The sequence below is a fragment of the Crinia signifera genome, chromosome 4 (genome assembly GCF_055691185.1).
Source record: "Crinia signifera chromosome 4, ASM5569118v1, whole genome shotgun sequence".
In the NCBI taxonomy this organism is placed as follows: Eukaryota; Metazoa; Chordata; class Amphibia; order Anura; family Myobatrachidae; genus Crinia; species Crinia signifera.
In genome coordinates, this window is record NC_139220.1 from 302,861,689 (window position 1) to 302,887,281 (window position 25,593).

The 25,593-nt window shown below is 41.4% G+C and overlaps 1 pseudogene; it reads left to right on the plus strand.

Annotated features, from left to right (window-relative positions):
• LOC146073256 (uncharacterized) overlaps window positions 1–25,593 on the plus strand; it is a 211,251-nt pseudogene that overhangs the window by 18,724 nt on the left and 166,934 nt on the right.

Consider the following 25,593-nt stretch of genomic DNA (forward strand, 5'->3'; position numbering starts at 1 on the left):
TTAGATCAGCAGCCAAAAACAGAATCATATCATTTATAAGGATCAGTATTTATTCAACAACAAGTATTATGGGGATAACTGTCAGTAACATAAATAGTAGTTACTGATATTGTTTGATTATAATCACTAAGTCATTTAAGTTCTTGATCATAAACATGGTAAACAATAAGTTTTGTGTCCAAATATGTGGCTAAATGAACTGCAATTTTGTATATATTGTTTCGGCTGAATGCTTGCATACACTGTAGCTGAATGCTTGCATACACTGTAGCAGTTTTGTATCAGTCACTGAGTTATAATTCCTTAGGCATATAATAGATTTAATGGATATCCTGAGCAGCATACAAACAATTACTAGGTCAATTATTGGTTGAATTAGACAATTGCTTTTTATAATTATAGTGTGAAAAAAGCTTTACACTATCTTTGTTTCATTTGAGTTTCAGAGAAAAAGCACAGTACACCATCTGTCATGTATTGTGACAAGGAAAGTACTATTATTGTATAAAGAGGTGGTGGGATAACTATCAGCAGCGCCACTGTGACGCACAACTGTTTGTTTGCGGTCTTCAAAGCAAAGACAGAATATCCTCTATCTGTGATAACTTGATCTGTTCTTAATCTATTTTTGAGTTTGACATCAAGTTTTACATCAAGGAAATATATTTTAACATCAATTTAAGACCCAACATATCCTTTTATATCATTACTGATTGGCATTAGGCATTTACAGTCAAAACTGTTTATAAATACATTGCAGCTCAACAATTCCTAACGTTTTTTTGATTTTTATATAAAAACAGAATGTTTATGGTTGTGTGACTATGTCTATAACTGTTATCATTTAAAACACTTTCATTTTCCTGCTGATATGTAGAACAAGTCTTTCTGCTGAAACTCTTCCCAAACAATAAACAAAAGGTCCAATTAATCTAATAAGAATTCAAGGTGTTACCTTGCCAGAGTGTAATTAGCATTTCCTATTGTAGTAAGTGACTTTAGGAATATTTACACCTCATTTACAAGACAAGGAGCTGGGCAGGAGGAGCTGCTGTGGTGAATGACTGTATACTAATGTTATGTGACCCTAATTTACATGTCACCTCTCAGTGTAAGAATTCCTGCAGGGCATCCTGGGAACTACTGTGGAGAGATGGGGAGGAGTGACTATAAATAGGCTGTATCAGGCCACTGGGAGCTGATGGAGGAGCTGCTGGATCAGTTACTGGTTGGAGAGCTGGGAGGACAGAGGAGTAAGAGAGAGACAGAGGAAGGATCCCCAGAGTAAGGTAATTATATTATACATGATAATATACTGATAAATATACAATCATTTTTAGATATTATTTTACAGATTTCTTCTTATCAGTAAGTCAAGATTTATTTGACCAATATATAAATAGTTACTATTACTATATAATAGAATTATATTTAAAAGGTGCATTACTGTGAACGTTGGACCTAATTCAACATGGGTCACTATTTATTATAATTGCAATCCTACCGATTATTGAATAACTGCGCATGCGTAGCAGCAACATTGCACATTGACACATGCAGTTTGTGGATAAATATCCATATACATAGCCGTCACAGATTGATTGAAAGGAAGACAATGTTTAGGAGTGGAAACATGGGGTTCTCTGGGTGTGCTTGTGAATATGCTGGGGTGCCAATGTGAGTCTGGAGAGGGTCTCTGATGTCAGCGATGACCACTTCCAGTCTGGCTCTTTATCAGATTATTGGAAGCTTTGGGCAACCCATACAATAGGGCAATATCACATACAATTCTTTGATTTTGATCGCATCTGTGCGATAAATCGAAGGACAGTATGCAAAATTATGAGTCCCCTGATGCGATGCGTTGGCCCGCCTATTGTATGTAGCATCGAAACATATTATGTCCTGCACATAATATTTCTCGAAATGCATGAACGATGGCATGTGGTTTTTAACAAACATAGCCTTACCTCTGGCCCAGAGGAGATACCGGAGGCCAGGGCTAGTTGTCCTGTGTGGTCAGGTTTTGTGTCCCTCTTCTTTTCTTCTCATGTATTAGTTCATAATATTTTTCAGGATAGCGATACTGTTATTATCACAGCAAAGGTTCTTGGAGGTTTTGTCAATAAGTTAAGTCATTCCCCATTAATGACAAACTGCATGCTTTTTATTTGGTAAATAGGTGGAATGACATTACTGACTCTTATATTGCACTGTTACTTGACTACTGTATTTGCTATGATATACCATTAAGATATTTACCTATTGTCCTGCATATATTTCCCTCTTGCATGTATAGAATAATGTACCATTACAATGGAGTTTAATTTAAAAAAGTATTAAATCTACCCTAGTAATCTTTATAATTAATAAGTTGACTTTTTCTTGTTACAGGACAATTAAAATACAGGATATTAGAATACATTGTTGAATGGACAATCTCTGATAAATCCAACCACAGACGTAATTTACACCGCTGGAGGATTCACTAAAGTTACTCTCATATTCTGCCTATTTGTATCTCATATAATACATGATGAGTCTGACAGAAGAGAGACCACATCTGTGCTCGGAGTGTGACAAACGCTTTACATATAAATCACAGCTTCTCATCCACCAGAGGAGTCACACAGGAGAGAGACCACATCTGTGCTCGGAGTGTGACAAATGCTTTACATGTAAATCACAGCTTCTCAGACATCAGAGAAGTCACACAATAGAGAGACAACATCTGTGCTCTGAGTGTGACAAATGCTTTACACAAAAATCATATCTTCTCATCCATCAGAGGAGTCACACAGGAGAGAAACCGTATCTGTGCTCTGAGTGTGACAAACGCTTTACATGTAAATCAGATCTTCACAGACATCAGAGGAGTCACACAGGAGAGAGACCACATCTGTGCTCTGAGTGTGGCAAACGCTTTACACGTAAATCATATCTTCTCATCCATCAGATGAGTCATACAGGAGAGAGACCACATCTGTGCTCTGAGTGTGGCAAACGCTTTACACGTAAATCATATCTTCTCATCCATCAGATGAGTCATACAGGAGTGCAACCATTTACATGTTCTGAGTGTAGCAAATGTTTTTCTCAGAAGTCACATCTTGTCACACATCAGAGGACTCACACAGGGGAGAAACCATTTACATGCTCTGAATGTAGCAAATGTTTTACCTCCAGTCAAGATCTTGTTCGACATCAGAGGATTCACACAGGAGAGAAACCATTTACATGCTCTGAATGTAGCAAATGTTTTACCTCCAGTCAAGATCTTGTTCGACATCAGAGGATTCACACAGGAGAGAAACCATTTACATGCTCTGAATGTAGCAAGTGTTTTTCCCAGATGTCATATCTTGTTATACATCAGATGAGTCACACAGGAGAGAAACCATTTACATGTTCTGATTGTAACAAGTGTTTTATCACCAAACTAGAACTTGTTCGACACCAGATGAGTCACACAGGAGAGAGACCACATATGTGCTGAGTGTGAAAAAAGCTTTACATGTAAATCTAATCTTCTCAGACATCAGATGAGTCACGCAGGAGAGAAAACATTCATATGTTCTGATTGTAACAAGTGTTTTATCACCAAACCAGAACTTGTTCGACCTCAGAGGAAGTAAGACAAGACATTTTCATGGTCTCCCAAAAACTAATTTCTTCCGCTACCTCCAACTGAGATCTGCATTAGGGACGCTTTTTAGAGATATTACTCCGCAATTCAACGAGTCGGAGATTAAAAAATTAATTAAATCCCCCAATAATAAAATAGTATCCAAGGGATATGGAATATTAATGAAGAACAAAAATAGGGAGGGTTTAATAAAGTTAAAAGAAAAATGGGAGAATAATGTCGGAGAGTTAAGTAACTTGGAGTGGTCTAGTGCTAAGAAGGAGGTGATAAATGCAACTAACTCAATTCGAGTGCAGCAAACCCAATTATTCATCCTACACAGGTCTTATATGTCGGCAAGCAGATTGGAAAAATTCGGGGGAAGAGCATCAGCAAATTGTCCAAAATGTGGCAGTTTACCAGGGACATTCATACACTTAATATGGGAATGTGAAGTAGTAGCAGAATTTTGGGAAAATGTTAAGTTAAATATAATAAATACAGGGATACCTCCTGAAACCCTGACCCCGAAAGGTTGTTTATTGGGTATAATATCAGAAGATACAGATAGGAATATTAAGAAGTATGTGATTAATCTTGTAGCAATTGCTAAAATCTTGGTGGGAAGTAAGTGGATGTCTAACACTGCACCGAATATAGAAGCTTGGAAAGCACGAGTTAATTTCATTGTAGAACAAGAGAGAAATCTAGCACGAGCACGAAATTCAAAAAAAACTTTTTATTCAATATGGAATTATTGGATCCAGTCATCCCTATATAGAAAAAGTACACAGGTTTAAACCTTAAAATCACTCACTGTTGGTACTAGGCACTTTATTAATATGGTGGTTTAAGTCTATGTAAATGGCAGAAATTCTGTGTAAAAACAGTCGTAACAATATAATAATTTAGTATTAGTTTAGAATACACTACCCCCCCCCCCCCCCTCTCTCTTCATCTTTTTTTTTTTTTTTTTTTTTGGAAGTATTGGATCTTGTCATCCCTATATAGGAAAAGTACACAGGTTTAAACCTTAAAATCACTCACTGTTGGTATTAGACACTTTATTAATATGATGGTTTAAGTCTACGTAAATGGTAGAAATTCTGAGGAAAAATAGTCGTAACATACATAATAATTTAGTATTAGCTTAAGAATACACTCCCCCCCCCCCCTTTTTTTTTTTTTTTGTTCCTTCCCTCCACTTACTTAGACCTCACCAAGAGAACAAAGCAAATCCAGGGGCAGAGTAACTGCATAAAAAAGTTACATGATAGAAACCTCTAAGAGGAGACAGCACTATCTGAACTTAAAGTATTAAGCCATGAATTGACACCGATGTAACCATATCTCTTCTCTCGAGAAAAATTTTAAATGTATATGATACCTAAATGTTGAATGTATGTTTGTAATATGTAATAATGTTTGTAAATGTCTCAAGGATGTAACGTCCTTCTTTTTTAAAATGATAATAAAGAATATAAAAAAAAAAAAAAAAAAAACAGAACTTGGAAGTAAGACAAGACATTTTTTCCTCCAGCACACAGAGTGGTATTAGTAACCAATCTTGAACACTACATGATAATAAAATTCAGAGATATTGGTTACATATATACCTGCGCAGGTGTATGATATGCCCCCAAGCCACATCAAGGCTTCTCTGTATATTGGGGGTCATAAGCTAGGAAGCCCAGTGCAGCACGCCAGTAAGATACTATAGTGTTAATAAATATTAGTGATAGGAAGCCAAAGCTATATATAGAGAGAGATAAAATAAAAAAAATGAAATGTAATTAAAATAGAAGAGAGATAGTGTTAGTGAGTGAAAAGACCCCACAATCTGGTAGAGATGGGACCCGACCGCCTGATCCTATATACCACTGCAACCACCCGCCGATGGTGGGCATAGGGTGGAACATATGATCTCTTATACACTGGGATGTAATATGTGTAAATAAGCGAGCGCTTTATATATAAAGATCTGCTGAGCAGCACACACCTGGCGATTTCCGCCTGCTGCCCTGAATCCAACCTCACCACTGTGCTGGTCCAGTAATAGGATCGATACGCTACACAGTGAATACCACTAGTATTGCCGCATAACAGAGATTGTTATAAACACACCCCAGTAACTCTGTGACAACTAGTTCACTCGCTACTTATATAATTGAAAATTTAAATTGATACAGCTTTCTTCTGGATGTGAGCCAATTTGATACTCAAGCAAGACACTGACAGGCAGCCACTGTTTGGTATATGAATATAACGTCCCCCGAGTGTGATATAGGCAATACAGCCAACACGCAGGGAAGAGACTCTTTAATAATAAAAGTTCAATAAAGAATAAAAGTGCTAAGGGATGCAGCATGAGCCCAAGTATTTAAATTGCACTTATCCTTATTTTTTAAACATTTGACCCAATAAAAGGTATATTTTAAGACTTGTAATTTACCTAAGGTGCACCACTACTGAGACAAACTTTGCTTCCTCTCCATTTCTTGCCCTCTCAATTATTAGGTGGGAGCAACTTGTCTGAATATTTAGCAGTTCTGACAGTGTGTTATGAAGAAAATGGTTAAGTGAGGGTCCCTCTAGAGACTCAGGTAGACCTGTTAGCCTTAGGCTATTCCTTCTGGACCAGTTATCTATGGTTATGGTATAAAACATCTACAGTGTCTAGGTCTACTAATGGTCGACAGTCACAAGGTCGTCAAGGTCAAAAGGTGGACAGGGTCTAAAGGTCGATATTGAAAAGGTCGACAGGGTCAAAAGATCGACAGTCAAAAGGTTGACAGGGTCCAAAGGTCAGCAGGGAAAAGGTCGACAGAGTTAAAAGGTCAACATCAAAAAGGTTGACATGAGCAGGGCTAGGGAATCTAGCAAGGCAAGATGACACCCAAATGGAATACTTGTGGGTTCGGAGCAGGGGGGAAGGTGAGGAGCAGAGGGAGACCCGGCCAAGCAGCGGGGATGGTAGTGCAGCGGTGTCCGGCACCCACATGGTCCATCGCCACATACAGCAGCCTCGGGGGGTCCAGTGTTCTCTGGTAAAGGAAGAGGGTGAGGTAGGTGTGCTCACCCCCTGTGAGGGATGTGAAGTCTTGCTGGATGGATGCCGTTAAGGGACTGGATATGAAGATCCAAGAACAATCCTATTCCATACGGCACCTGTAATATGGCGCTGGTTTTCGCGCCATGCTCTGGTGGTCATGCAGGCCGTCTATACTGAGGGCCAGACTCCAGTGGTAATCCCGTTTTTCGGCTCCAAAATGACCCTCCCGCAATCCCCAGGTCCTGATGCACCGGGGTAGGTGGGGTAGGTGCGGGGATAAAGCGTTTGGGAGGCAATATCTGTAGGTTTCCCCAGGGTCGATGAGAAGCTCCTCTAAAATGCGGCCGCTCTAGGCGCCCCGCCCACCGGAAGTTGCGCATTGCATATTTAATTAGTAGGACTGCTCATTAGATATGCGCATATGTAATGAGCATATGCACATATGTAATGAGCGATCCCGCTAATTAAATATGCACTGTGCTGGTTCCAATAGTGCTCACTGCTGCCTGGGTACCGTTTTGGACCCATTCAGACAGCAAAAAAAAATGGATCCGAAATAGGTAGGACCCTGCTTTTTTACCATTTTAAAATACCAGTTATTTTAAAACGGAAAATTCACTCTGGACCTTTCAGACCGCACATATCACCGTTTTGAAATGGTAAAAAAATGAAAAAATAGTGGGTAATAAGTGTGGTCTGAAGGGGGTATAAGAGTGCTGTATCTGTTTTAAGAAAAATGTAGTCAGGCGCTCACCTAATGTGTGTACGTGAATTTACATATTGGATGCGGATGCAGTTTGTAATGCAAATAATATTTATTGTGACAATTCAAGTGGATCAAGGTAAAAACAATAAAGGTGTCAATGCTCTGGGCAAATGTCCGTGACCTGGAAACGACTGTAGGTCGAAGTGGTTAAGTCAATTGCAATGAGCCCTGGTGGGGAATGGGGGTGTCAGCAGAACCTTTTCTACCATAAACCTCCTGCAGTTTATGTCTCAAAGTGGGTGCAAGGGTGGAGTGTGGTTTGCATGAGCCCCTGTGGGGAATGAGGGTGTCAGCAGAACCCTTTGTGACCATAAACCTCCTTTGCTTTATGTCTCATGCACTAGTCCTTATGGGTGTGTGGCCTTGGGGGGGCCTGATGAGTCACAAGTTAGTGCTGTATCTGAGTGCAGTGTCTTTGAGCACTGTCTTTCAGATTGCTGTCTATGTGAGTGCTGTCTCTGTGAGTGCTGCTCTTCTGAGCATTACCTCTGTGAAGTCTTCCTTTGAGAGCACTGTCTCTGTGAGTGCTTTCTCTTTGAGTACTTTTCCTTACTACTTTCTCTCTGAGTACAGTTCCTGATAGAAACAGAATTACACAAAATATATAAACCATTTGGCCCATCTTCTCTGCCCCTTTTTTAACCATATTGTTACCTCACACCCTATTCAATGTTTGTTTCTTCTATGATCCACACGGCAGCCATCACTCTGGTATTTCCTCTTTTATCCAGAGCTTAGACAGGACGTTTTCATAGGGACCATCCACCTTAGATTTGTCACCCTGTTCCTCCCCTTCCTGTATGTCTTTTTCCCTATCTCCTTAGCTAGAGGTAGGACATTATTTTATTTTCTCTTGGGCATACCTCAAATCAGCAGGAGCTGATAGGGGTGGTTCCCCAGGAGGGAGAGGAGTATAGAGGAGTGTGACTTACATAGAATTCTACCTCTTATACTGAAGGTTTATTTACCTAGCAAGGGATTGTGGTCCCTTTGGGAGTCCTCTCTGCATGTCCCTATCCTTCTCACCTGGTTCAGTGACTCCTGCCAAACCCAGACACTTGTGGTGCTGTGGTCCTCAGAGTCTCAGAGTGGTTCAGAGTCTCCAGCAGGCTGACTCATAGGCCATGTCTGAATATAGAGGTGGTGTTTTCTGGGTTGGATAGTGTAGGACACCACATGGCAGGAGCTCTCTGACTTCGTCAGTCTGAATTGCTGCAACGTGAAGTGTGGCGATCACTAGTGTCTTTAGTGATGCAAGTTCGGGTGGAAGTGGTGTCCTCCAGAACATCCACCCTTAGGGGACTCTAGTGCAGCCTGAAGTGACATTCTGGGTGACGCATGTTTGAAGAGAACTGGGGTGTCAGAACCTCTGCCTAATATGATTGCCTCCGGGCCTGGGCCCAATTACTGTTAACTTATTATGGTTTGCCTTCCAGAAGGTGTGTGGCACTAGTAGACTATTTCAGCTGGAAGACTATTTGAGCTGGAAGACTGTTCTCATTTAACTATGCATTCTACTCAGAAGATGGTCATGGAAAATCATTTGCCCCACCAGCAGGAAAAGACCCTAATGACGTAAGCTCTTTTTTTAGGACATCAGCTTTTTATTTTTGAGTCAGTATAGTGATTGGCTGTATTTCTTTATAGTGTGCCTACTTCTTCACCTCCTAAGAAGAGAAATATTGAAAAAGAAAACTTCAGCGAGGAGTCATGGGAGATAAAGAAGACAGTATAATATTCAATTTGGAGTTGGTGGAGAGTTTGCTAAAGAATATATCTAAACTATTAAATATAAAGAGTTAGCAGATCCTTCTGGGGACAAGGATCTCCTATTAGAAGATTGCTCCAAGAAAGGAAGGTGTTTTCCTATTCAAAGAGTTATAAAAGATTATAATTTCTAAAGAATGGCCATCTCTGGATTGTCTAAGGAAATTGTCTAGATTGGAGAAGATGGATGAGAACACAAAAATAGAGGGGTATGGTGGAGCACTATACAATACAAATTGTATTAATTAGGTATAATAATAACAATTAATTCATTCATAAAAATATATTTTTAACATTTTTGCACTTTGAATATGTATCAAAAATATTACACTTAAAGGAATTCTACACTTAATATGAGTCGCGCTTGTTCCTAGATTGCTCAGTCCTTAGATGCAGAATGATACCCACTCAGGTCCACCATGGGAGTCCATGTATCTTACTTGGTTTGGATTAATGCTGGAGGATGTTATGCTCCAGGGATTTGGAAGCGACCTCTTGATGTTGTGGATGGAGTGATCCAAAGATTTAGCAGGTACACCAAACCAACTCAGGTACATGGACTACCATGTTGTTTAATTCCATTCATAGTGGACCCAAGTTGGGATCATTCTGCACAATGTTGGAGGTTGCTACTGGTGATAGCATTGAATTTCCACTGCCGTACATTCCGCTGGTGGGGGACTAGGTCCTAGGTGCAAAATGGTCCTCTGCTGTATCTTCCACATGTGTGGACCAGAGCAAATTGGTGAATACCTGCTGCAGGGTTGACAGTGACCTTGTTTTTTTTATTTGCTGCAGTTAGCCATCTCATCGGTGGCCATCAGAGCTCACCCCTCTCAGCCATGCAACCAAGACTGGAAACCCGGTGGTTGCTGAAATTCTTACCAGGGCTGCGGGAACTGTCCACCAACGCCATTGGCGTTAATCCTGTAGCAGCGAAAAGGGGTGCTGTGGCTGGGTGTTTAGGTGGGGAGGCCGCCCTGTGGTCATGCCGTTAGCCACAGATGGTGAGTGCTTGGAGCCATTTCCTCCTTTCTTTCTATTGTTTACTCCACTCTCCCTCCACTCTCCTCCTAAACATCTTACATTCCTCCTCTTTAAATAAAATATTTCAATATTTGTCATACACTTTTTTAAACTTAAGCTTTGCTCATTCATTTTCTTATTGATCTTATAGTAATCCCTTATACTGTAGGTATTAAATAGGACAGTCACCTTTAATTTTTACATTTCACACTATAGTTGGGCATTAATACATCTATCACTCTTATTCCGTGCTGTTCTATTTTAAATTATTGTTCTTACTTTGCAGTCATTTTCAGAGAGCACTTCTCTATTTTATATGCGTTTTCTCCAGTTCTTGAAAATTTGTGAGGTGGGAGGTTTAACTCTCGCCCTGCAATTTCAGAATCAGATTTATTGGCCAGGTATACTTTCGGATACTAGGAATTAGTTTTGGGTTACACAGGTAGGTTACAGGTAAACAGTGACAGTACAGATATATAACACACGTACAGATATACACTAGATGAACACTGGAGAGGGTGATGGACAAGGACAGGAGAGAGATGAGGGGGACATATTTTGGCTGAGCTGCTCAGCACCCAGACAGCCATCAGCTACGCCACTTGGTCATTGCAACAGGCCGGTAGGTAACAGTAAACTGAGCCAGTACAGATATATAACACATTTGGCGAAGCTGCACAGTTCCTAGGCAGCCATCAGCGGCACCATCTTGGTTGTTGCTACTTCCAGGGCTGCAGCAGGGCCCCCAGTCTCCCTGCTGGTGGCTGGGAGTTTTATTGACTAAGGGTGGTAATAAGGTTAGTTAGCAGTGCATCAGTAATTCAGGATTTTAGTTACTTTGATTACTACATTGTGGCATACAGTGGACAAGGCATTACTATTGACATTGAGAAACGGAAGCCCTCTTTTAAGGCATTGTTATCTTGGGGAACTCCAGTTACACATAGGGGGAAATTTACTAAGAGTTGTATTCTACTTCACATGTGATGTTGCTATGGGCAACAAATCAGATCCTGTCTATTATCTTCTAGAGGGTGCTAAATAAATAAGAAGTAGATTCTGATTGGTGGCCCATAGCAACATCACATGTGAAGTAGAATACACATCTTAGTAAATTTCCCCCATAATATGAACTGAAAAACAACAGGAAAGATATAAAGCAGCGCTATATATTTAAAAAAAAATATATATATATATAACAAGTGAATCAATAAGTAAACATTTTAATGGCACAATGAAATTGATAAAATTATAATTAAGAATCGCAAATTCAAGGACCAAGTGCAATCACAATAGTGGTTAGAACTGTATGGATAAATGAAACCTGCACTGAAACGGGCTTGAAGTCCCTTTGGAGAAGTCCTGTAATGGATTTATAATCCTGGGTATCGCTGGAGGAAAAGTCCTTTGGATTTGGATGTGATAATTACCAGGTCTAGACAGCCTCAACCAGAATGCGGTTTGTATCCAGGTGTAAAAAGCAAGGTACTCCTCAGTAATGGGACATCCATTCAGATGAATCAGCAGGTGAATCAGCAGATCGGGGTGAAAGGTAAGTTCTTGGGGCACCAGCTCCTGAATAACACCAACGCGTTTCACTGAACAGGATCAGCTTTTGCAAGGTGTCTTGGTGTTGTGCCTGTCCTCATATTTATACCTAGACTTCCTGTTAGTGTCTCATCTGGCCTATGAGCGTTTATTGGCGACATCCAGCAGTTTCTGGAGTGCTTACTGTCAACATCCAGCCTGGTGTACAGCATCTCACGTACTTCCTATGAATGGAACGTGGATGTGTCACTGCCGTGGCTCTCCTTCCGCGTCCTAGCTATGGGGATTTGAATGGTGGAACTTTAATCCTCTATGTATTGATACAATGGTCTTTTTGCTCAAAGTACATCATACAATTCAATTTCTCCATGATTCTAAAACACATAGAATAAACATTAATAAGCATTAATTATTTTTTTTTAAAAGGAATCTTTTATAAGCATAAAACATTTCATAAGGGTCGTCCAGATTGTCACTCAGGTATAATTTTTTGCTCTCATTTAAAGGAACATTATATACCATCATACCGTCATACCATCATACCCCATGTGGCAGGTATGGAGGCTACACGTCAGCAGTTTGTTAAGCATCATCAAACGAGAACACCGACCGATTTCCTGATGTCATTAATTGAGTTGGTCTTGACATGGAATTTTTCATGTAAGGACCTGACTATTATTCTCAGGTCAACGGCACGGCAATGGGGTCGAACTTGGCCCCATGCTATGCCAATTTATACATGGATTGGTATGAACAAAAATATATATTGCCCAGGTTTCACAGTTTCACAGTTTTTTTTTTCAATTCAAAAAGTTTTTTATTTGTTTCTTTACAACAACATTACATTCACATTTAATAAAAAAGACAAACAAGACACAAAATTGCTGTGCTTCACAGGTAAAATAATCGTAGTTGCCCAGTTGCTGCTTATAATTAACACAGTTGTGGACCCATAATTTTTGCTTCACTCCCGTTTACAACAGCATCGAAACTCTATGGCTGTCGGAGCCACACAACCCTTCTCCATTCCTTATTTATTGAGTTTACTATTCGTGCCTAAGTTATAATATACGGGGTTACTATAAATAACAGGAACCCGTTTCAAGTGTTAAGGTTCAGTGTCCCATTCCCCCCACCATGCTAAAGTATAAAACCTCTAGACCTAGTACTTCACAAAAATTATTATTTATTTCCTTTCTTTTTTTTTCCCTTACCCCACCTTCTCATATTCTCTCATCACTTTTTTTTCTCCTTTTTCCCTTCCTTTCTTTCCCTTTCCTCTTCGTGTTCCCCTTACTAACATATTTTAATGTGGCATGATGGACTGTGTAGCTCCGACCTAGCGAAAGTGAAGCACTATACATAACAACTGCTGGAAAGCGACATATACAATGCTCATACAATATGGTAACACAGCACAAATAACACTAACATACACCCCAATGCCCGCCCTCCCACCCCACCCCCTAGGTCAATTACTCACAGCCACTTCCTACCTCTCTAGTTGTTATAAAGTACATAATTATTCCAATATAATCAATTTTATCTAGATCCGCTTTTTCCAGATTGATTGATATTTTTTCTCCCGGCCCCTTGCCACATATACATATTTTTCATGAGCTATAGTCTCTTCTACCAATGCCTTCCACTCTGCTACTTCTGGAGCCTCTCTGGCCAACCATTTTCTAGAAATGCATATCTTGGCCAAAGTACTTAAGTTGATAAAGAAATGTTGATCGCTCTTATCAGGAAGCACGGTTTCCACTATAGATAATATACATGCTCTGGGTGTGCATATATTGGTAGGGATACCTTTTGAGACCATTGTGCCTATAACAGCCGTCCAAAAGGCGGCTATTTCTGGACATGTCCAGATCAGATGCCAAAACGTTCCGGCTGGGTCTTGTCATTTCGGGCAATGCATGTTATTTCTGCCTCCGAATCTATATAATCGATCTGGAGTCATGTATACCCTGTGAATTAAATATAGCTGTATCTGTTGGTACTTGACTTGATTTGTAGCCAGCTTAACATTGACTAATGCTTTATTCCACTCGTGATCTGAATGTAATGGCCGAGATCCCTTTCCCATTTTACTTTTAAATTTTCTAGCCCACTCTGCTGGTTCAGAAGAGTGATCCTCTTATAGCAATATGAAATCTCGTGTCTCTTGGGGATTTTCCTAATTAAATCCTTCAAAATGGAGTCCCGAATATCCGGTGTCTCGCAACCAAATTGTGACACCAGACCATGCCGGAGTTGTAGATACCTATACAGGTGTCTATTGGATAATTCAAACTCCATTTTCAAAGATTGAAAAGACCTGAGCCCAGCCGCGTCATATAATTGACCAATTTCTTTTACACCCCTCTCCCCCCAGACTGTATTAATCTGTAAGTCTTTCAACTCACCCAGGTAGAAGGCATTGTGCAACGGTGTCTCGGGATCTATTCCGGTTTTGCCCAGAGTCTTTTCCACACATCTCCAGACCCTGACTCCCTGTTTTATAAGTGGTGGCCAATTGTCTTTCAAATTCCCACTCAGAAGTAATTGCAGAGGGGTATGTCCCGGGGATATCTGCCCTACCATTTCCTGGACCAAGTCCTGCTCCCTCCCTGGCTGTACCCATTTCTTCAAATAAATTAATTGTGACGCAAGATAGTACGAACGAAAGTCCCGCAGCGCGAGCCCTCCCGCCCCTTTCGGTTTTATAAGAATATCCTTTCTTAAACGTACTCTCTTTCCTCCCCATAGCAAGGAGGAAATTAAGCCATCAAGGGTCCGAAAGGTACTACGTGTTATAAATAAGGGTGAATGTTCTAGCACAAAAACTACTTTGGGTTGAATGAACATTTTGACCATATTTACCCGTCCTGTCAGGGATAATGGTAACTTATTCCAGGGCCCCGTTTTTGATTTAATGTAGTCAATTACAGGGTTAATATTAAGTAAAGTGTATCTAGCAATGTCTCTGGACACATTTATACCCATGTATTGAAATTAATTCACCCATTTAAGGGGAATATTCTGGATTTGGTCCAAAGGAGGGGGATGACCTAAGTGGAGAATACAGGACTTGGTCCAGTTAATCCTAAGCCCTGAAAAATTGCCAAATTAATTTATTATATCTAATGCCTCTGGTATTCCCCTCTGACAATTACTTAACAAAAGAAGAATATCATCGGCATAAAGTGCTATGCGGTCCTCTCTTACCCCTATTCTTGTCCCCTGAATCCTTGGGCTGTTCCTGATCAAGCAAGCCAATGGCTCTATTGCTATTGCGAATAGCCCCGGTGACAATGGGCACCCCTGACGCGTACCCCTTTCGATAGTAAAACTTGGAGTAATATAGCCGTTCACGGACACCCTTGCCACCGGGGCCTTGTACAACATCTTGATCCAGTTGATGAAAACAGGACCTATGCCTGTCCATTCCAGGGCAGCCCAGAGGAATTCCCACTCGATGGTATCGAAAGCCTTGGCGGCATCCAAAGAGATGACTGCCAAGTCCCCCTCTCCACCGCTCGGGACCTGAAGATGACAATATAATCTATGCAAATTTCATGTCATTGACCTCGCCGGGATAAACCCGGTTTGGTCGGGATTAATTATTTCCTCAATAACCTGATTGAGTCTTTTAGCTAATACTTTGGCTAATATCTTGATATCGTTTGTAAGTAAGGAGATCGGCCTATAGGATTCAACTAGCCCCGGGTCCTTATCTTTTTTAGGGAGCACAACGATCAATGCCTCCGACATTGAGGGAGAGATGGCCCCACTGGCGCATAAATCCACAAATAAAGCTTGGAATTTCTGAGAGAAAAATTCTTTATGTAGTCTATATAACTCCTGTGGAATTCCGTCCATTCCCGGGGCTTTACCTCCGGAAATGTCCGCAATTGCAGCCTCTATTTCCTGTAAAGTAATTGGCTTATCCATCATCTCGCTGGATTCCTTGGCTAATACGGGATGCTCAATTTCGGCCAAATAACTACATATTTCCGTATATGTGTGGCCCTGTTGAGAAGTGTACAGCTTTTTATAAAATTGTCTGAAGCTTTCTGCAATTTCAGGGGTCTGTTTAACCGTTCTTCCCTCCTCCACTCTAATCTCCGTTACTGTGTTATTAAGGCGCTCTGGTTTGGCCAGACCCGCTAAGAATTTCCCTTGCCTGTCCCCTTCAGCATATCTAATATGCCCAGTGAAAAACTCTCTGTACATAGCTTTATCCATTAAACTCCTACGCCAGGCCTCTAGATCCTCCTCCCAGGCTTCCTTATCTGATTGATTTTTAGTCTGTATGTACAGTAGCTCTGAGTTATGACACTTTAATTCAAGTTGGGCCTCTTTTTCCTTATGGCAGTTTTTTAATTTTACTATTTCCTTTATTAACGTACCCCTAAGATTGGCTTTAAATGAGTCCCAGATGATATCCACCGATGCTGAACCCTGATTGTTCTCGAAAAATTCCTGCCATTGGGGTTCCGATTCTTCTTCCACCTTAAAATGGGACAACCAAAAGGGGTTCACCTTCCAAAAGGAGAATCCCTTCATGTCGCCCCAATCCACCACCATTTCCACGGGTGATTGGTCAGATATACCTCTAGTCAAGTACTTAATACTCTCTACACGTGGCAACCAGTCCCTCATGGCCAGGGCCATGTCGATTCTCGAGAAGGAGGTATATGTCTTCGAAAAGCAGGAAAACTTCCGTTCCTTGGGGTGATTTACTCTCCATACGTCCTCTAATCCCAATTCTCTCGTTAATTTTGAAAAACCATTCCCTCGTGGGTTCCCACTTTGTTTTATCATACTTTCCCTGTCCCATAGGGGATTGAATATATTATTAAAATCTCCCATGACCAAGGCCGGGGTATTAGGGTATGCAGCAATGAACTCTGCCACTTTTTTGAGAACCTCAAAATTAAAGGGAGGAGGTATATAAACTGCCATAAGTAACAATTCCAATGAGCCCAATTTTCATTTAATAAACACAAATCTCCCCCCCGGATCGATTAGGGTAGTGTTGACGGAGAAGGGAATACCCCTATGGACCAATATTGAAACCCCTCTCGAGGTGTTCGTGAAAGTGGAATGGAATGCCCAGCCTATCCAATTTTTTTTAAGGGCTAGTAACTTATTTCCTATTAGGTGTGTCTCCTGTAGGCATATAATGTCGACAGCGTATTTCCGAAGCTGGCGCAGAACCAGTGTTCTTTTAATTTTATTATTCAGCCCCCTCACATTCCATGTGAGGAGACTGTACTTTATGGCCACCATAGTTGTGGTTTATCCATATATGCAATCTTGTACAGTGGATCCGGAACTGACTGATATTGAATCGACCTAATTGCCACCCAATCCCCACCCCCCACCCTGCATGCCCAAACCCTTTCTTTTCCGTGATATGTCTCACTACCCCCCACCACTCCCACCCTCCCTATCCTAAACCCACTCATACCCCTAACAATATTACAATAAGATGTCTTTTGGGGCAATAGATATAATGACTACTAACTGGGAGCTCTCCCCTGCCCCCCAGAAAAAAACACTATAAAGTCCCCTGGTAGGTGACCAGTTCACTCTTTTCGACTCAAACGGAGACGGATATTTATACATATATGGAGAAGGTTAACCACATTCCAAATATGACAGAAACATATATTTTGTATATACCTATTTTGTCATCAGGCGAGGTGCTCTTACTCTGTCGCCTCAAAAAAAAAAAAAAAACATATAGCAAACTCTGTGTGTTTTGTTGACACACTATTATAAGCATCTTTTTCTTAGTATATATTTAAGCAGGATAGATGAGCCTTATGTCTCAATCTTAGATTTACCTAACCTGGCAAGACCTTTGCTTGAAACATATTCATCGCCGGAGAAGAAATACATACACATACAGTATTTGTCACCGAAAAGGGTTACATACGCATACAGTATTCCAAAAAAAAATAAAAATAAATAACATACTACATATATGGTAATACTGCTGACACACTGTTATGGGCATCTTAATATATCTTTAAGCAGGTTAGACGAACCTTATGTCTCTTTTAAATTTACCTGGCCTAGCAAAACATTTGCTCAATGCGTATTCATCCCAGGAGAAAAAAAAAACACTGAACACGCTCTCTTCACCTTAATGGCATGCCGTTATGAGCATCTTATTCTTGATATATCATTAGACCGGCAAGGTAAGCTCTCTCTACCTTAGAATTACCAGACTTGGCAAACATTTGCTCAGTACATACACATCGCAGAAGAGGAATTACACATACCATATACCATATATAGAAAGAGGAAAAAAAAAGGCAACAACAATATACTAAATCTATGAGGCTACACACTAATACCAGTCCAGCTAAGCAAAACCAGAGTCCATTGAACGTTTGCCCGGAAATTTAGAGTCTAACCATGCTGCTGCTTCTTTTGGAGAAAAAAAGATTTTTGTGTCTCCTTCATGTACCACGCGCAGCTTAGCCGGAAAGAGTACACCATAAGATAGTTCCAGTTCTCTTAGACGCTTCTTAATTTCATAATATTGGTCTCTTTCCCGCTGGACACCTATGGCATAGTCTGGGAACACTGAGACCCTTATATTGTCCCATTCCAGGGGCCCTTTAGATCTGTACCAGAGAAATTGATAAAGCTGCCTGAGCGCAGCGAAACGCGTCTTTAAGGAGCCTAGAGAGGAGAATCAGCAGTTGAGGACCTGTAGGGCGCTACACCGATACCATCAGCCCGCCGCCTGACTGATATTTATCTGCGGCATTCAGGTCCCCACTGCATACACAGACAGCCAACTGGGAAGTGAGTCCAGCAGCCGCTGTCTGCACCAGAAGCTTGTGGTACTTATGCCAGCTGACTGATAGTGATTTGCGGCATTCAAGCCTATACTGTGCACGCAGGCAGCCGGCCGGGAAGCAAGTGTGTCAGCCGCTGTGTGCACTGGATATCTACGCTGTCCACACAAGCACACAGAAAGGCTGGGCTGGCTACTAATTCAGTGGAGCACAGAGTCCAGAGTCGGGCCACTGGCTACTGCAGCACTCGGACCAAAAGGGTGTTAAAAAATATATCAGGCACCTACTTGATACATCCATCAGGCAAATTTGCACCTGCCCGGGTGAGTGGAGGAGATAATACCAAGTACCATCATGGAATCCCTGTGATATATACGGTGTGGGTCCATCCTGAAAGCCCCAATTCCACCTGGAAATATCTATAAAATCTTGCTTACAACAAATCTGTGCGAGACTGTAACACCTGCCCACACCTGGCAATTTTTCCATCCAATCAGGAACTGGTAATTAGCAATACCTCTCATACTAATGCAGTGAAATGGCTTTTTAGAATTATTTTATTGAATTGTTGCATGCATGCAAATTACTGTTTTTTATTGTAATTGTATTTACTGTTTTTTGTGTGTTTTTTGGTTTAATAAATTGTTTTAGCGTACAGAAGGCGCCCACTGGTCCTTTGTTCTCTTTGTCGCCCTTTAGATCTGGTTAACTTCAAAATTGTGTCCCGGTCAGAGTGGTGCAGCATTTTTGCGATGAGAGTACGGGCCGGAGCGCCCGGAGGGGGTGCTTTCATAGGGACCCGGTGTGCTCTTTCCACAGAGAAAAACTTGGAAAAGGCCTCTTTGCCATACACTTTAACTAACCAGTTTTCCAAGAATAACTCCGGGTTTGAGCCCTCTAACTTCTCAGGCAAACCCACAAATCTTAGATTGCTTCTCCTGCAGCGCCCTTCCATGTCAGTCAATTTAGTGTTAATTGACTTCAGCTGGGCCGCCATACTTTCCACTTTGTCCGCAATAGGAGTAACCTTGTCTTCCAGTGTAGAGGTCCGATTTTCTACCTCCTTTACTCGCTCTATAACCCTTTGGACCGACTGTTTAATCACATCCAGGTCCCCCTGGACCTTTTTTTCGATTTTACTGGCTAGTCGTCCTTCGCTTGCTGCCAATGCGTCCAGCACCTTTTGGATCGAGGCACTACTCTGTCCTGAGTCTTGAGGTGTAGCAGGGGGGGAGGTTTCTTCTTTATTATTAGAGGAGGTTGGGGTGGCTGGTTGTCTGGCAAACTTTGCAAGCCGGTTTGCTGCAGCTGCATTTTGGGTTTTCCCCATTATGAGTCTTGCCAAGAGGAGTCTCTGACCACCAAGGAGTTTAGGAAATTTAACAAATTTAAAGGGAGCACTCAGTTATGAGCCAATTTAAGCAATTAGACTTTATACTATATATTTCTCAGTCCAAAAGACTTCAGGTAATATTTTACTAGAGTAGTAATAAATGCAAATCTACTCACACTTCACATCACTGTCCGAACTGAGGCACAGAAATAAGGCGTCTCCAGGTTACACATCCAGCTATTCCTCCTGATCTTATGGAGGACAGATAGGCAGACTGGCTCGGTCTGTGTCCCCGCAGGCTCACTGCCAGCACCTCTGTTTACAGCCACTGTTTGCCCCCTCAGTCCCGACTGGCTATGGCTCCATCACGCCTGCTCCCTCAGCGTCTCCACTTCTGCCCCCTCTCTGCCAAGCGTTCCCTCCGTGGCCTCTCCGTCCGCCTCTTTGTCTCTCCGGCTGCGGCCGTCCTCTGTGCCGGCCCGGCTCCCCTCCAACACCACGGCGACGCTGCCGCTCTCGCGTCACTTCCGGCCTCGCTGGGGTGCGCTGGCGTCCACCTCTCTGACTCCCGCTGCCTGCTCCAGCCTCTCTAGGAGCCCACCGCCACTGCCTCCAGGTACCTCCGTGTACTAGATTCAAGGGGGGAAACAGGCTCACACCTGCCCGCCCATGGTCACTGTTCCTAGGGGACTGTAAAATGGATCAATGGGAGACCCATGGAGCAGGGGAGACCCACGACCTACGTCTCACTCCCTGCTCTCCGTAGTCACGCCCCTCCTAGATCCATCCTGAAGTCTGCTTAATTGTCCCCACAGTTTCACAGTTGATTTGTTACCTGCAATATATCGACGATGTCTTTCTGATTTAGTCGGGAGCACAGGACGTATTTTTATCAATGGTCAGTTGGCTCAATTCAGTGTCTGAGCCAATCCAGTTTACGTACACCCACAGTCAATAATCGGTCGATTTCCTTGACGTTACTATTTGTTGTGTGGCTAACAAGTTCTTCTTTAGGAAGAAAACGGACCGCAATACACGACTCGAAGCTACGAGTCAACATCCGGTTCGGCTAAAAGAGAGCCTTCCTATTTCTAAGTTTTTGCGGGTCCTACATACCAATTCCTCCGGTTAAGCAGCTTAATCACAGATCGAAGAGATGAGTGACCGGTTTAAGGCCCGTGGCTATTCACAATCTACTATTAAGCAGTGTCTTGGCAAGGCTAGAAAAAGACATGCCACTCCAATAATTGAACAAGAGACAAGTACCAACATGTCGGCTCAGCTGGTGCGTGTGGGCAATGAGGATCACACTGCTTATATGACACAAGATCTATACAAAAAACATTGGCCACTTTTGGCTAGCGACCCTGCCCTGAAACTCCAAAAATCTAAACCGCAAACGAACTCTTACCGGCGTGGTTGAAACCTACAACAGATGTTAATGAGACCTACACTACCCGCCATTAGGGAGTAACCAATCCACCAGGAGTATGAGAGGGGGCTGCTTCCGCTGTGCCGGATGCACAACCTGTAATGCCATGAACAGTGGCACAACGATCAGACATCCACACAATGGCAATAAGATTAATATCAAGCACAGGTTGACTTGCACTAGTACCTATGTGATTTATGTGCTCATCTGCCCGTGTACATTATATTATGTCGGCATGACAAAGAGATCCTTTCGCGAGCGCATGGCGAACCATCACTATTCAATCAGGACAGCTTTGTCCTCTGGTGTCTCCGACAAACCAGTAGCCAAGCATTACCTGGCCATGGGGCATCAGACTTTGACTTTAAAGTGCATCCTGGTTGATGTACCTAAGCCCACCAAAGGGGAGGGACAGAAATTTATTACTACGTCTACTTGAAGCACGGTGGATACACCAACTCAACACTGTTGCCCCTCGTGGACTAAACGAACACAATCCGCTTAAATGCTTTCTGTCATCACAACAAGCTTCTAACCGATTGTTTGCTGTGGGTTCACAAGCCTCCAATCGATTGTTTGCTGTGGGTAGTGCTGACCGAGAGATACTGACTGATGGCCCACCAGTATTTACCTTTTGTATATTGTGACTGGTGACTGACCATTGTACCTTTTTTCTATTTTTTTCTAAGTTTATATGTTTGTTTTGTATATTTGTATGTAATTTGTGTGATATTGATATATCTGTCATCAATGTGTAGTGTTGATTAATGGTGTTTTTGGCATTTTGGTGTAGCCTGTCAGCAGCCCTATATTGGCCTTGGGTATGCACTCTTTGGTGCTGCCCTGATCTATTTATGTATTTATATATACCTTTATTAAGTCTGATCATTTGGAACTTTCACATGCCTGATTAGCCATTTTTATGTTGTGACTATCTACTAGCCCCTGCGTTCCATTCTGTCAATTTGGAACGCATTACATTATTCTTTAGTGATTATCTGTGAACCCAATGCGGAAGTGACTATCCGGTGGAACACACCGCCATCACTTCCGGGTTTTTGGAGATGATTTTGTGATTACCATATTATTGATTAGGCTGGGACATTGTACTTTATGGTGTCTAGATGCAATATATGGATATTCCATATATAGTTTCAACCTACAGCGCCAGCATCGCCGTCTGGCGGCTGCTGGAACGCATTTTGCGGAAGTGACTGTTCGGTAGAACGCACCAACGTCACTTCTGGGACGGATGCTTCCTGACCCTGTGTTACCCGGTGAGCTGTATAGCGTGATATACACGCCGTCTTTATAGCAGAATGTGGGGATTCAGGTATGTGGAAGATTGAGACTCATAGGCTCTGGTTACTTAATTGATTAACTCTAACACAGGTAATTGAGATTCTCTATATTAGTGACCTTTATAAGGGGCGCCCCAGGCTCAGTACATCACACTGCCCCCTGCACTGCTGCTGAGCTGTCACCTTTTATGCTGCCTTGAAAAAGGACCTGATGGGGTCCGAAACATCGACCAAGTTCACACCAAAGTGGTGATGTATCAATAAAATTTATTGCTGACTATTGGAGTGTGCTCTTTTGGCTGATTTATTGTCATCAGCCTCTAGAAATATATATATATATATATATATATATATATATATATATGTATATATATATATATATATATATATATATGAAGAAATAAGAAGGAGCGCACAATGAGTAAATCTTGAAACAATTTACTTAAAAAGTGTAATATCTCACATACATAGTAGAAAGAAGCAATCAGCATAAAGATCACCGTGCGGGCACAGCACACTGCACTCTGGAAGCGGGAGAGCGACTCGGGCAGATGGTAACCAGACAGACAGCGGCGTCAGCGTATTCCACCGGGAGAGCTTAGACGGGACAGCGTACTCAATCCTGTACGTCAGAAGACCCCGCCCCAACGCGTTTCGTCATAGGAGACTTCGTCAGGAGGCGTGGAGACAGGTAAGTATGACCACATATATATAGCAGGCCAATTAGCAGCAACGCCAATCAGCTGTCACTCTAATCAAGCACACTGAAGTCTGATTGACATTTGAACAAGGATTTATTTATGCATAATTATATCGTGTATATATATATTTTTTTTGATTATTTTTGTTTAAATAAAATCAATGTTTTTATTGTAATCGCTGAAATTATGCTACTGAAAATATATTTTCTTTTATTGATGTGACTCTTACATATGTAACTTCGACGTGTGTTCAGATTTTTTTCCACACGTTTGAATTTGTTAAAAATCTCTGTTCTTTGTACAAATTCTTGTTCAAATGTCAATCAGACTTCAGTGTGCTTGATTAGAGTGACAGCTGATTGGCGTTGCTGCTAATTGGCCTGCTATATATATGTGGTCATACTTACCTGTCTCCACGCCTCCTGACGAAGTCTCCTATGACGAAACGCGTTGGGGCGGGGTCTTCTGACGTACAGGATTGAGTACGCTGTCCCGTCTAAGCTCTCCCGGTGGAATACGCTGACGCCGCTGTCTGTCTGGTTACCATCTGCCCGAGTCGCTCTCCCGCTTCCAGAGTGCAGTGTGCTGTGCCCGCACGGTGATCTTTATGCTGATTGCTTCTTTCTACTATGTATGTGAGATATTACACTTTTTAAGTAAATTGTTTCAAGATTTACTCATTGTGCGCTCCTTCTTATTTCTTCCTACATGCACCTTACCCTGAGGCTGAGACAAGCCTTTATTGGAGTGAGCAGCACCATACACCTGATGACGGATATCTCTCCTCTAAATTCATAGTAGCTGACTTTGCGCAGATTGAACTTGTATGTATATTTTCTTTGTCTTTTTGCCGATCTGCTGCATGTCTTTTACATGTGAGAATTGTTTGAAATATTTGATACTGATAAGTATTTCATTATAATCCTGTACTGTCAGTTGTGACAGGTAATATTGTTGATTTTACGATGGAGAGATGCTCCAGACGTTTAGAGGATTGCCATAAACGTTTTAACAATGTCTTTGAAACTAGTTTTAAAACTATTGACACACCGGTTAGTAATTGCACTAATGACCTTGATGAAATGTGTGCACAAATGGAAAAACTTAATATTAAGGAAATGAGGATTAATTGGGAGATTACTACCCTTGAAAATTATATCCAGGCTAAAAGGATTCCGAGGGGTTTGCGTTTTACTAAGAACCCTACCTTTGGGAATGATAATAAGGAATTTATCAGTAGTTGGTTTAATGTTCTTGATGAATGCTCAATGCAGCTGATGAGACTCATCATTAAAGAGAGGAAAAGTGAGATTGCCTTGATTGGAACTGAAATTGATGCCCTTGAAATTAAATTGAGTCCTGCTAAGGATTTAAAAAAATTTAAAGAACTTGTGAGAAATAGTGATTTGAGGTTTAAAAAGATTGAAGATGATGTGGTTGAAACAAAGGTCAAAAAATTTAAACGTGATTTAAATGATTATAAAGATGGGAATGTGCACAAGTGGCCACAAAATAATGTGACTCATAAACAAGGATACCAACCTAGGAATAACAGACATTATCAACGTAACAACTATGATAATGGTTGGCAGAAAGTTCCATACAGAAGAAATAATGCTCCCCGTTATTTTGATCATAATAATGATACAGAAAGAGCCCATTTTGATATCCCTACTTCTAATCGTTTTCAAACACTTAATACACCTTACAGACCTAGACATGAGGTTTTTCAGAATCGCCCTCAATGGAGAAATTACAGGAGAGGCGAATCTGGAGCAGAGAACAGCCCAAATACACGGCAAAAGAGGAAACAAGAAGTTATAGACGTGGAAAAAGAGGGGGAAAGAGGGTTAAAACAAAGAAAATACAACCTGTAATTAAGAGTGCTGGGATATTTAATTTATCTGACCATGTCCTCACAAAAGATGAGAATGATTTATTAAGCAAAGGTTTATCCTTTGCACCACAAAAAGGTCCTAATCCATTTGATCTATACATAGATGCTAACAAATTTGTCCGTACTTTGACTCTTAAACGCCACTTTGCTAAGAACAAAATAGATGAAGTTCATGACGATATAGACGATACACTTGTTAGTAATGAGTCTATTTTAAAACCCAAGTCTAATTTTTACCCTATAGAGTCACGTGGGAGTAATGTTGAGACTTTTTTCAATCTTATAAAAAATGATTCTGACAAATTATGTGAGGACAACACTAAACAAACATATAAAGAT